The sequence below is a fragment of the Lemur catta genome, chromosome 2 (genome assembly GCF_020740605.2).
Source record: "Lemur catta isolate mLemCat1 chromosome 2, mLemCat1.pri, whole genome shotgun sequence".
Classification (NCBI taxonomy): Eukaryota; Metazoa; Chordata; class Mammalia; order Primates; family Lemuridae; genus Lemur; species Lemur catta.
The window spans coordinates 101,833,774-101,846,549 of record NC_059129.1 but is presented as its reverse complement, the minus strand read 5'-3'; the positions used below and the strand labels follow the sequence as shown (position 1 = coordinate 101,846,549).

General features: G+C 34.7%; 1 protein-coding gene across 8 annotated transcripts in view; it reads right to left on the bottom strand.

Moving 5' to 3' along the window:
• CEP57L1 (centrosomal protein 57 like 1) overlaps positions 1-12,776 on the bottom strand; it is a 53,066-nt gene that overhangs the window by 23,247 nt on the left and 17,043 nt on the right. For 2 of the 8 annotated variants that reach the window (XM_045544150.1, XM_045544148.1), the window contains exons 2-3: positions 860-1,042; positions 711-774 (exon numbers count right to left, since the gene is read on the bottom strand). The exons of 5 other annotated variants lie outside the window; for them this stretch is intronic. The gene's annotated coding sequence lies outside the window, so the exon portion shown is untranslated. Of the gene's footprint in view, positions 1-710; positions 775-859; positions 1,043-2,255; positions 2,308-12,776 lie in introns of those variants that run through there. One more of the 8 variants, XM_045544149.1, reaches the window with a different exon arrangement.

Genomic DNA, 12,776 nt, shown 5'->3' with positions numbered 1-12,776 from the left:
CAGTGAAATATTAGCCTTAAAAAGGAAGGAAATTCTGACACATGCTAAAATATTGATGAACCTTGAAGATATTATACTAAGTGAAATAAGCCAATCATCAAAAGACAAATACTGTACACTTCCACTTATATGAATCATCTAAAGTAGTCAAACTCATAGAAACAGAAGGTAGAATGATGGTTACAGGGAAAGAGTAAATGGGCAGTTACAGAATTTCAGTTTTGCCAGATGAAAAAGTTCTGGAGATTGGTTGCATGATAATATGTGATAATATGTGGGTATGTAATAAACACATTAAAAATAAGATATGATACAAAGGGCTCAATTCTGTAAAAAACACATACACAGAGAGCCATGGGAGCACAAAGGAGAGATTAATGTTCTCTGATTAATGGAGAGATAAGTAAAGCTAGAAATAATTTAGAATTATGAACAGTTTTGAAAGAGGAGTTTAGGTAAATATGGCAGAGTGAACATACACACTGACTTTTGCTCCCTCTTGGAAACCCATGAAAATACTATTAAAAACAATTTTATTTTGTTTAATATATATTAAAGAAAAATTTAAACTTGCAAAGATAAAGAGATCAGGAAAGGGGATAACAGCAAACCGTTGGAAAATGGAAAACAGATGTATGAGTAGTAAAAGACTTAGCTAATACAAAAAAAGCAGACTCAACCAGAGTTAGAAAAGTGACTTTTAAATTTACCTTTCAGAACCTCCAGATGGCTCAGGGCTTAGCCATACCTCTGTAAGCAGCAGTTAAGATAAAGCTGAAAAGAACAGGTTGAAAGTTTTACAAGTAAATTATATGCCCAATTCCCTCTCCCCTTCCATGCAGCCAGAAGAGTGCTTTACCTTCACCTGGGAAGATCAGAAGTTTTGTTTTCTTTTTTCTCTGAAGAGGTTATTATAGAGTATTTCTGGATTGGGGTATACTCGGCACAGCTGAAGGTGGGGCACTAGAAGTAGGAAGATTCAGTTCCCAGAATGCTGGTAGTCTACATTATTATATCCAAGTGTAGATGAGAAGATCCTTATCTAGAGAATATGAATAGCCCAAGTTACCAAAGACACTAAACATGATAAATGAACAAACTGCATGGATTTGGAGTTTCCAAACAGTTTTTTAGTCCCCTACTCTTAAATTTACGTTGTTTAACCAAGGATCACCAGACATTGAAGAAAGATATGAAAGACAGAGACCAAAACAAACAAAAAGAGGTTTAACAGGAACACAAAATTTGGAAATACACAATTAGTAAAGATAGCGTGTATAATTGTTGAAGACCATGGTAGATTCTAATGAGTCTGACTGGAGCACAATGAATAAATGTTGACAGTAGGAGACAGGCTGAAAAGGTATGTGAGGGTCAAACCACAAAGGACTTTGTATATCACACTAAGGAGTTTGTATTTTATCTGATTAGGCCATGGGGAGCTAATGAAGGATATATAGAGGGGAATAACATGATCAGGTTTGCACTTTGACAAGTTTATTCAGATGGCTCTGAGGCAGATAGAAGAAATTATAGGCAAAGAACAAATTAAGAGGTTATTAAAGTAATTCAAACAAGGAGAAAATATAGGCCTGAAATAAGGTTGGAGCAGATGAAATGAATATAAAAGATACTTAGAAGATACAATCAAAAGGATTTAGGAACCTACATACATGAAATGGAAGAGAAGATAAAAACGCTCCTCAAATTCTCACTTGGGTAAGTGGATAGATGGTGGTGGCATTAATGGAAATACAGAATAAAAGGAACTACAAATCTGAGGAAAATAATGAATTCTGTTTTAGACATACCAAACTTGAGGTGCTTACAGACAGAACTGCCCAGTGAACAGACTGAAATGTGGATCTGGAGGCTAGGTGAGCAGTCTAAGCTGGATCTAGAGATACACACTTGGTTATTATAGATCACCAAAGGAGAGTGTAGGAATAGCGATTTGCAGTGTTTGCATGCATGCATACACAAGAGAGTTAGCTGAGAGTCACTGCTTTTGTCCATTAGAGAACCGGTGTTATCTATCCATTGTGGCCTCCCTCAGATGTGTGGAGGCAAAATTTTAAAAGGTTACAAATGTGATTAGGAAACAAAAGGGCTGAGCTCAGAATGACTACTAACATTTAGGAGGCAAATGAAGAAAGAAAAACCTTAAAAGGAGATCAAAGAGGAATGATCAGAGAAATAGGGAAAAAGCAGGAGAAAGTGGTAACAAAGGAATCAAAATGAGAACAAGTAATTACTTAATATCTAGGTCTAATATGCTATGCACACCAGAAACGTGAAGCACCTCAGCCATGGCTTCTGCTCTTTGACTGAAGTTTCAATCTCACTGTTGAAAAAAGACACAAGGCAACGAGAGGGGGGAGAAAAGAACACAGGCGTTGAGTCTACAATATATCCAGTAAAACTGGTTTGCTTACTTCATAACTATTAATACATTTTTATTGAGCATTCTCCAAACTCATTATCTTAAGTGAGGCTGAATTAATATATTATTATAATACATGAGTACAACAGCCAGTTTTTTAAAGAGTACAAAGTAATGCCAATATTTTATAAATATTTTACAAATTATAACATAGCATCTAATTGTTCATGTGTACAGTTAATTAAATTGAATATATGCTATAAGAACTACCTAATTACTGAGCAAACTCATTAAGTGCTAAATTTAAAATAACTAGGCTTATGAACATTTTATCTCACAATTAGATTTCTCCTTACTGAACTTGTACCTATTAAGTTTAGAACTTACAATGTCTAAGATCACTTAAATGACTAGACTCTCTAACATCTTTACCAAGATTTAGTTTATCTTGACTATTCATTTCATGAGTAAATGCTCCTGATTTAATACAAAGTGAATAAGGAAGAATATAAAATTATATCATTACAAAAAAAGCACAGCATAGATATCAGGCAGATCTGGGAGACGGGAAAAAAAGATAGGCATAGATAAAAGACTACGTAATGTATTAAAATACTAATAGACAACAGATTTTTATGTTCTTATTTCTACATTCTTAAACATTCTCTACTACAAGAACATATTACTTTTAAAATGAGAAACAAAAATCCACTAAAATAGTTTCTTTTCAACTAGATTTCTAAAGAAGTAGAAAATAACTGGAGACATAAAGTATCAACTATTTACATGGTTATCTGTTGGAAGCACTTATGTATTTTCATTTGTAAGGGTCTCATGCTAATTATCACAACACAAACTCAGGGAGGGCAATTATGTTTATTTTTTCTGTAAGTTCCCAAATTCCTATGCTCCAGAAAGAGGCATTGTATCCTGGGCCTAATCCAAAAAACGTTTGTAAAGTGAATCCCCTGAAAACTAATTTGTTAGGTAAACATCTCTTCCCTACCTCCCTATGCTAATGTTTGTAATGGTTGAACCCAACAACTCAGTAAATACTGTTCTAACTGTAAAAAGTACCACATATTGTGTCTTGGTATGTTATTTTCTCATACAGTGTTTTAATTTAATATCATTTTATATAAATAAATTATAATTCTTAGGATTTGAAAATATTACTGGTAATATTTCTTTCAGAAAATTCTTTTTAAAAATAAGTGATTTTGAAAGGGTTTCAACATTCTTACAATATTTCTTATATTTATAAATATTAAAGTATACTGTACTTATTTCTGTTGAACTCTAACCATTTGTCTTTAGAACGGTTGACAGCAAACAATAAATGTAGAAAGAGTTTAGAAACTAGGTCAAAAATATTGAATTTAAAAGTTAACACTACTCAGATTAGTTGCTACAAATCCATATTCAAGGCCTTTACTTTTTTTTTCCCACAGGTTGGACACACTCAATAGTCAGAAATAATTATGGGAGTGTACTGATTAGTCAGGCTGCCCAAAAGGGAATGAACTGTTACACAATGATAAATAACTAAAGCTTACCTATTTAAGTACTAAAATTTATTTCCAATAGTTTTAAAAGAAATATTTCTAAAATGTTTAACCTATTTTCCTTTCTTTTAGGCAGAGTATACTCAACACAATTTAATCTTTGGGATGACTTAAGGATATCATAGTATCATTTTGATTATGCACAATGATACTTAGAGACCCACACTGATACTTGTTGTATTGTTTACCCCTTCACTGGAAAGGTCCAGACCGTCACAGATTTTGCTGTCTTTTCACCTCTTGCTATCTCTTCCCTTGCTGCCTGCTTTTGAGCTGTCTGCTTACTTATTTCTAGCAGAACACCCCTTTCTAATTGTTTTCCCAATCTATAGCAAATAAGAAATAACAAAGCAATCAAGTTTCATTCATTAAACATTCAGAGATGAAAAGTACAGTCTCTGGCAGTCCTTGAAACAGTCATAGCTTAACTATGCTACGTAGGGTGCTATGGGAACCCAGGGGAGGAGCACTGAACCCAGAGTCTGGGGATTTCAGCAATGACTTCTTAGAGAAGCTAGTTCTTAAACTCAGACATGAATGATAATGAGTAGGATTTCACAAGCAAAAGAAATTGAGAGAATAGGTAGAGAAGATCAGATATACAGATAGAATAGCACTGTAATAATAATGACAACTCAACATTTATTGACGATTTCTTATGTGAATTAACTTATAAAATCCACATACCAATGCTATGAGGCACAATTATCCCCACTTTCCAGATGAGGAAACTGTGGCACAGAAAACTGTCTTACCCAAGCTCCACACCTAGTTAAGCAGCAAAGTCAGGATTTTGCAGTCTGGCTCTAAAGCTCACACTCTTAACCACCACACTGTGTCCCTTATCTATGCAAAATTATGAAAGCAAGAGATAAGCCAGTGTTTAAAGTGATCTACTACAAGTAATTTACTAAAGCTGGGACTATACATGTGCCTGAGTATTGCAGAAGAGGAGGCAGAAACCAGATCTGAGAAGTCTTCTATGCCAAGTACAGGTGTTGAAATTTTATCCTGTAGGCAGTAACAGTCGTCCAGCAGAGAAGCAGCATGATCACATTGCCTTTGCTAAAGATTTTTGTGAAGTTAAAAGGGAGAAAAACAACCAAAGGCTAGAAGTCCAGGTAAGAAGCTATTCCATAGCTTTATGTGAGAGAATAAAAACCTGAACAAAAGCAATAGAAGTAGGAATGGAAAAGAGGAGAAAAATTAGAGATAATTAGGATGTTGAATTCACAGAACTTATGACCTGGACAAGGAAAATCAGTGATAGGGAGAAATAAAAAAAAGGTGTAGCCAAAGCAGAAAACAGATTTTGAGGACATGGAAGCGGTATAAAAGACTCACTTTAGACATGTTTGAAGTGCTGCTTGTAGGATAACAACAACAAAAAAATAGCTAACACTTACACTGAGCTTGCTATGTGCCAGGCAATGGTCAAAGAAGTTTACAGGTATTGATCCACTGAATCGTCAAGTCAACCCTATGAGGTGTTAATTTCTTTTTACACAAGGCAACTGAGAAATAACTTGCCCAAGGTCACACAGCTATTAAGTGGCTGAGCTGGGATTTGAACCTTGGTAGCCTGGATCAGAGTGTATTCTGCCTTTAATAGGGACATGTCAATTGTATAGATGAGTTTGGCACTCCCCTGTCATCAAAATATATAGATGACAGCTGAAGCCAGGAGTATTCACTTAGATACAGAGTATGCAGTCTGTCTCTAAGTGTGGTCCTTCAATTACTTAGGTAAGAATATCTTGAAGGTTTTATTTAAAAAGTACAAGATTGCTGGGCCTCACCCAGGTCCATGGAAACAGAATCTCTGGGGATAAGGCCCAGAAATATAAAGTTTTAATTAACTACCCAATTGATTCATATGCAAATTAAACTTTGAAGATGACTGAAGAATGAGCAAAGAAATGTGTAACAATGACACCGAGTTTATTAGAAGTGTATCTATAAGAAGAGTAAACAAGTTCTGAAGGATGGTAAGGAAGGGCCTAGGCAAGTGATGAGCCTTTCATCAAATCTAAGCCACAATCTATTATAAGATATATTATTCTTTTATGATCCATAAGAAAAAAAATATCCAAAATGGGAGGCCTTCCATATAAGGCTGGAACAACAGAAGGGCTACAAATGCAATACAGGGTAAATAGAAAATAAAATCACCACTCAGAAAGAGACAGCAAGGAAACTTGAAAGTCTTCACCTACATATCAGGTAGAGGGAATTTTATCAAAAAGACAATACTCGTCCAGCTTGGCAATCTAAATTCATACTACCAGTAGGGTCAAAAACAAAACAAAACAAACAAAATAAACAACAACAAAAATTTTCAGGCAGAGAATTTAATTTAAAATGGTCTCAGATTGGTAGCAGTGTAAATAACTGGCAGAGTCAAATGCAAATCCTTTCTGAAATAATCTGACTTTAATCTAGGCCAGTAATGATTACAAGACATTTCCCTATTTTAGAAATTTTTTAACCTATGAAAAAAATATGTGTTTTGGAACCACTGAAATACAGTAAATGGAATACAAACCAAGCTATTCTGGATGCCCAGAATCTTTGTGGGTGGGGCTATTTTTTGGTTCTCAAAAGTACTTACATACATAATTTTATGTAGGTATTTGTTTTTAAAAGTAAGACTATAAAAAAAGACATACTGTACTATAAAAAATTATAAAAATCTTTTTACCTCCCATCACATTTAACCATTTTTAAAATTCTTCTAACTACAAAATGTCTCATCCACTTAAAAACAAACAAACAAACAACAAAGAGTGAGATCAGACCACTCAAACCTGTACCCTAGAGTCCATATAAATGTTTCCACACCCTTTGGGATTCTGAAAACTAGATTGCAAAGTTCACCACAGGCCCTGGTAACTGTCCAGACATAACAAGGCAAAGAACAAACTTTGTTACTGCCAAGGATGATGATTTACAGTCCTCCTCTGACACTTGGTATTCCTTCTTTCACTCACAGGCCACAAACACTAACTTAATATTTTCATTATAACCAGAGCATCCTGGCTTTTTTTTTTTTTTAAGAAAAATTAATCCCTTCTCAATAATGCAGTGAAAAAAATTCTCTTAGCACTTTCATAATTGTCCAGAAAGTCAGTATATTCCTAATTCAAACAGACATTTCCCATCTTTTTCAAGGGTAGTAGAAACACTGCACAAATTACATACCATACTCTGGGATATTATCAAACTGCAAATTTCATTGTATACAAAGCACATCATCCAAATAAGTTGCTGGAGGAATAAAATTGCTTTAGAGTGAAAATAGACACCAGTTGATCCTGCAGAGAGTTCCCTAATTCAAATGTGTGACTTACAAATAAACCCATTATACAAACAACCAATGCTAGTTTCTCTCTGCTTTTAGTGGGTGAAGGTCCTCAGAGTCCTCCTGACAGAACAGTCCTGTCTAGAGCAATTGATGTAAGACTTCTAACCTGACTTCCATCCTTGCCGCTCCCCACCAGAGCTCCTCTTTCACTCAGGAAAGCTATCTCATACCCAGGAACAGATGTACACATGTATGTATGTATGTGAGTATAGGAATTTTCTAAGACTGCAGAAAGTGAAGTAACATTTCCCACATCCTTATCTAAAATTGAAAATTCACTTTCCCATAGGCAAGGGAATAGTTTTGTAGTGATAGTGCTTTTCTAACCATTTGTAACAATATTGTTTCTATGTGGGTCTGTGGAAAATCCACTCAATGTGAATGTTAACCTACTCAGTAACTTGGGATGAAATCTGTTAATACAATTTGTGCACTATATACTATTTAAATAAAAATATTTAAAAAGTGGCCCATATTCCCATTATACAGAAACCCCTATTAGCATGTTTTAAAAAAGTAACATATTCACAGACAGCAAAACTTACAAAGCACAGAAAGGCACAAAATAAAAAGTAAAACTTTTTCTATTCACAGGCTGCTGATTCTCAACTGCAGCCACTGCCTTCCCCTCTCTAAAGATAATCACCAGCAACAGTTCTTGAGAACAGAAAGTAAAGCAATGATTTATATACCTAAGCACTTTCCGTCCGCGACTTTCCTATCCACATACATCAATCAGCAGGCATTGCCTGAGAAGGTTCCTCAGATTCTAGAAGCATGGCAATTTTTTCAATTAAAGCACTACTGGTTCAGCTCCCTTGAGCTGTTGCTTTCTCTTGGATTTAATGTTGCTGGACTAATTCTTTCCTTAGGCATTTCTCTCTTCATTTCTATGGATTTGGGGGCAGGACTGAATCTGTATGGTTCCATTAAGGAATATGATGTAATGGAAAGGGCTCTGGATTGAGTCAGAAGACCTGGGTTCTTCCCCGTTTCTGACACTCACATGGTGTATAATCTTAGTCAAATCACTTCCTTTCTCTTAGCTCTGAAAAATATAAAGCATTACATAAATATACAGTGGTAGAGTAATAAACTCTTTACGGAAGTTTCAATTTTTTTAGAACTGAGCCTTTACAAATATTAATCTCTAGCATAAACTCTTCCCCCTTTCCTATAATAAATAATTCAACTTCCTGTATTTCTCCTATTTCCCTAATTCTTTTGAACTGTCAGGTTTGCATTCTTCCTAATAAGCAATGTGATCCCTCTTTGAATTTAAAATATACATACTCTTGACACTAAATTATTCCTGCAGTTTTTATAACTTTAAACATCTAGAAATGTTATCTTTATATGGGCTTCTGTTAGCATAATGCATTTTCATGTTTTCATTCTCCCTAATGAGCAAATGTACCTGTTACCTATATAATGTAATAAGGCAGTATAGCATAATGGTTAAGGGACAAGCTCAGCATGAAGAAACCTTGAGGATAAATCCTGTGTGATCCGAGGTAAGTTTCTTAAACATTCCTCCTATGTATAAAATGGGAATAATATGACTACCTACCTATTTCAGAGAATTATATGTAATGAGTCAACATATTCAAGTACTAGAATAGAGCTTTGTACACAATAAATGTTAGCTATTATTGACATCCAAAAATCTTTACATTTTGGATATTCTATCAAAAATTTTTGTCAGTAAAATAACTGATGTGTATAATGATACCAAGAAACCACAAAACTCTTTTGAACTATCAAAAACTAAATTGGCCTGGCATGGTGGCTCACGCCTGTAATCCTAGCCCTCTGGGAGGCCGAGGCTGGTGGATTGCTCGAGGTCAGGAGTTCGAGACCAGCCTGAGCGAGACCCCGTCTCTACTAAAAATAGAAATAAATTATCTGCACAACTAAAAATATATATAGAAAAAATTAGCCAGGCATGGTGGCGCATGCCTGTAGTCCCAGCTACTCGGGAGGCTGAGGCAGTAGGATTGCTTAAGCCCAGGAGTTTGAGGTTGCTGTGAGCTAGGCTGACGCCACGACACTCACTCTAGCCTGGGCAACAAAGCGAGACTCTGTCTCAAAAAAAAAAAAAAAACCTAAATTATTTTCAGTGTTTCTTAACATTATATCATACTATATTCTTAATGTCTCCAATAAGTAATTCATAAAGAATATATAAGATGGCTTTTCACAAAGTGAAAAGCTTGATTCCCCACAATATTTAACCTACTTATATTAACTTTACATTGCTATGCACAAACTCAATTTTTGTATCTAATGCCTTCTCTAGGTCCAGCCCTTCTCAAGTAACAATATCACTCTGGGGTTTGCACTGATTTATTTGTTCTTTACTTCTGCCCAAGAAGATAATTTATTTTTTATCAAATATTGACTAACATTTCTCTGAATTTTAACAGTGAGTTCATGTCTTATGACTGGAATGTCCAAAGGACCTCAAACTTATACCCAAAACTTAACAAACCATCTTTCCCCTAAAAACTGTTTTTCTTCGGGCATTCTTAATCTCATTTAATGGTATCATCCCCCTAAACCCCAATCCTCAAAGCTTGAGTATTTCAACACCTTAAACACTTCTTGAATCACCTATCCTCTCCCATCCATACCACCACTGACTAGGAGCCTTAGTCTAGGTCCTCATCCTTTATTGCCTGGACTATTACAGTAGCCTTCTGAAGCCTTCCCTGCTACTAATCCTGTCTCACTAAAATTATCCTTTACTGTGCCTCTAGAATGATCTACCTAAAATTATAATCCAGCCTTGTCACCTCAGTGCTTCCTAACTCTTCAGTGACTGCGGATCATCCATACCTGATTCTCTATCTATTTCTTTTCTCCTGCCTCTACTGAATGAATACGTTTCTGGTGTTCATATTGTTCTCTCTTCCTAGAATATTCTTACCCATTATGAAAGATATAATTTATCAGTTAATCTGTCCATGAAGCTTTCCCTTTCCTGGCTTCCTGAGGCTGGGCTAATTAACTCTCCTCTGGGCATACCTACATGTAATATATTATATTGAAATAATATGTTCATATCTTCCCCATTAAACTGTAAGCCTTGAGGACAAGGATCAAGTCTTATTCATCTCTGAAACCCTGGGACCTAAATTCAATACTTAATAAATGCCTGCTAAACTGAAATGAATTAAAAGCCATGTGGAACTCCAAGATAAATCCTACTGAAAAGTCATTTCAACATAAGGTAAAAGCAATGTCTACGCCATTCACATCAGAGAGGGTTCTAGGTACTCAGTAGTATCTGAGTTATTCTATGAAAAAGCAGCACTAACACTTAGGTTTGTCATAACATAGCTCTCTTTGGTACTGACAGCTCCAAATTCGTAATTCCAATTCTTATTCCTACTAGCAAGCTGCAGTAGCTACAGTAGGTACACTGACTTCTGACCCATATATCTAAGGTGAACAACTGTTCTGAAAGGCTGAAGTAATCTACTGATGGACAGAGATGTTGACAGGCTGCAAAGAGACCCCATTAAGCCCTTACTTTTTTTCAAACTAGACTTGTTGGCACAGCTGTTAAGGTCATAACATGAGAAATAGCATATGTTGTTGAATAGCACAAAGAGGGCAAACCTGATTTTCCTGGCTAGCTGAGGTAGAGGCTTAATTAATTGTTCAAAATACATTTTACTTAATATGTACCTACAAAAATTTGTATTACCTTCCTTTTAAATGTTTCAGTCCTTCATCAGTTTCCAATGTGCATACTATACTTCTAGCTGACTGTGCCAAATGCAGAAAGTGTTGAGAGCCTATCAGCCACAACAGAAAGGCATAGAGAAGCCCCTATGATGGTCAAACATAACAGATCATTATTGCTCCTATGAACCTCCCTTGTATCCATATAGATGTTGCCTGTGACTGTATGTGCATAATTTACTTCATTTAATATTGAAATGACTTTTCAGTAAGAATAATGTTAGGAATCTGCATAATTTTCAGTTTTCTTCCCATTTCAATTCCAATAATGTTTGCTAAGTGTCTGTCATGTGCCAAACTTTGTGCTAAGAGCTGGAGGAGAAGGGATCACAGTCTCAAGGGAAAACAAATGCAATTCCTCACCAACTTGGGACTTTGAACTTGCTCTAAACTAATACAAATTTGGTGCCTTACAAAAAGTGGGGTTGACTCTCCAATGTTGCTTTCATCATGGTAGTTGGCCCAGTTTGCCAGTCTAGTCCAGACTAACCCTGGCTAAGACAGCCCCAGGCTCCTTTAATATGACCACCTTTCATCTTTCAATTAAAACTTCCCATCAGCTACAAATTATACTCCATCAAAAGATACAGAAGGGTTGTAGAATGGAAGCCAAAAGGTACACCCAAAAGCATTCAATCATAAATAATATTCTCTTATATACATGAATACTGCCTACAACTTCTTATACTTACATTATATGAATCTATGATATTTTACTGTGCTAGCTGAGAGTAGAGTGAGAGTATTTGGAAAAAGATTTGACAAAAAAAAATATATATATAGATTTACATATATATATATACAGTCCTGATTATAAAAGTAATACATGCTCATTCTACAAAATTTGAAAATTATAAAAGAAAATAAAAATCACTGTAAATTCTACTAATCTGAGATTATTAAAATTTTGTTAACATTTCTGGTATATATTAAATCAGTCTTTCATTATTTTAACCAATGTTAGGATTGTACCACATTTATATAAATTGCCTTTCAACTTGATATTATGTGATAAACATTTTCTTACATTATTACTCTTTTAAAGTAAGTTTTTTTAATTGTAAGTACATAAATGTGTTTGTAAATTGCCCATTCTTTCATTAAGGTACAGTCTAGAAATCGCATTCTTAGGTCAAAAACAATTTTAATGTTTCTGAGACATATTGTCAAATAGCCTGGAGCTGTTTTAAATTAGGGCATTACTAGGGCTTTTTAGAACTTAGAAAAAAGTCCTAAAGCTCACAATTCTCACCATGTCCTGAGACTATTTCTGCAGTCAATAATACTCTATTTTAGACAAAGTTTCTCTTGGTTAATCTCTTATCAAAAGTTTTATGACAAGCAGAACCTAGAAAAATTAGAAACTGTACATAATTATAAATAGAATATATATATCAATTTGTCTACTACATTTTTAATAAAAATATCTCTAAAATGTTTAATAGTAAGAAAATGGAATTCTAGGAAATACCTAAAACAAATTTACTTTTTTTGACCAAGCTCATATAAATACAGATAAATCAAAACTGTTGAACTCAATTCTATAAAACGTATGTAGTCATACATAGTATACTCTTCATATCTGTACTAAAAGGCAAAATGTAAAAATTATCAGCTTGACACTTGACAAGTATTATCATTTACAAAGTTTTTATACATCAAATTTAGTCTTAACAACCTTAAAAAGAACCATTACTATTATTATAGTTATTTT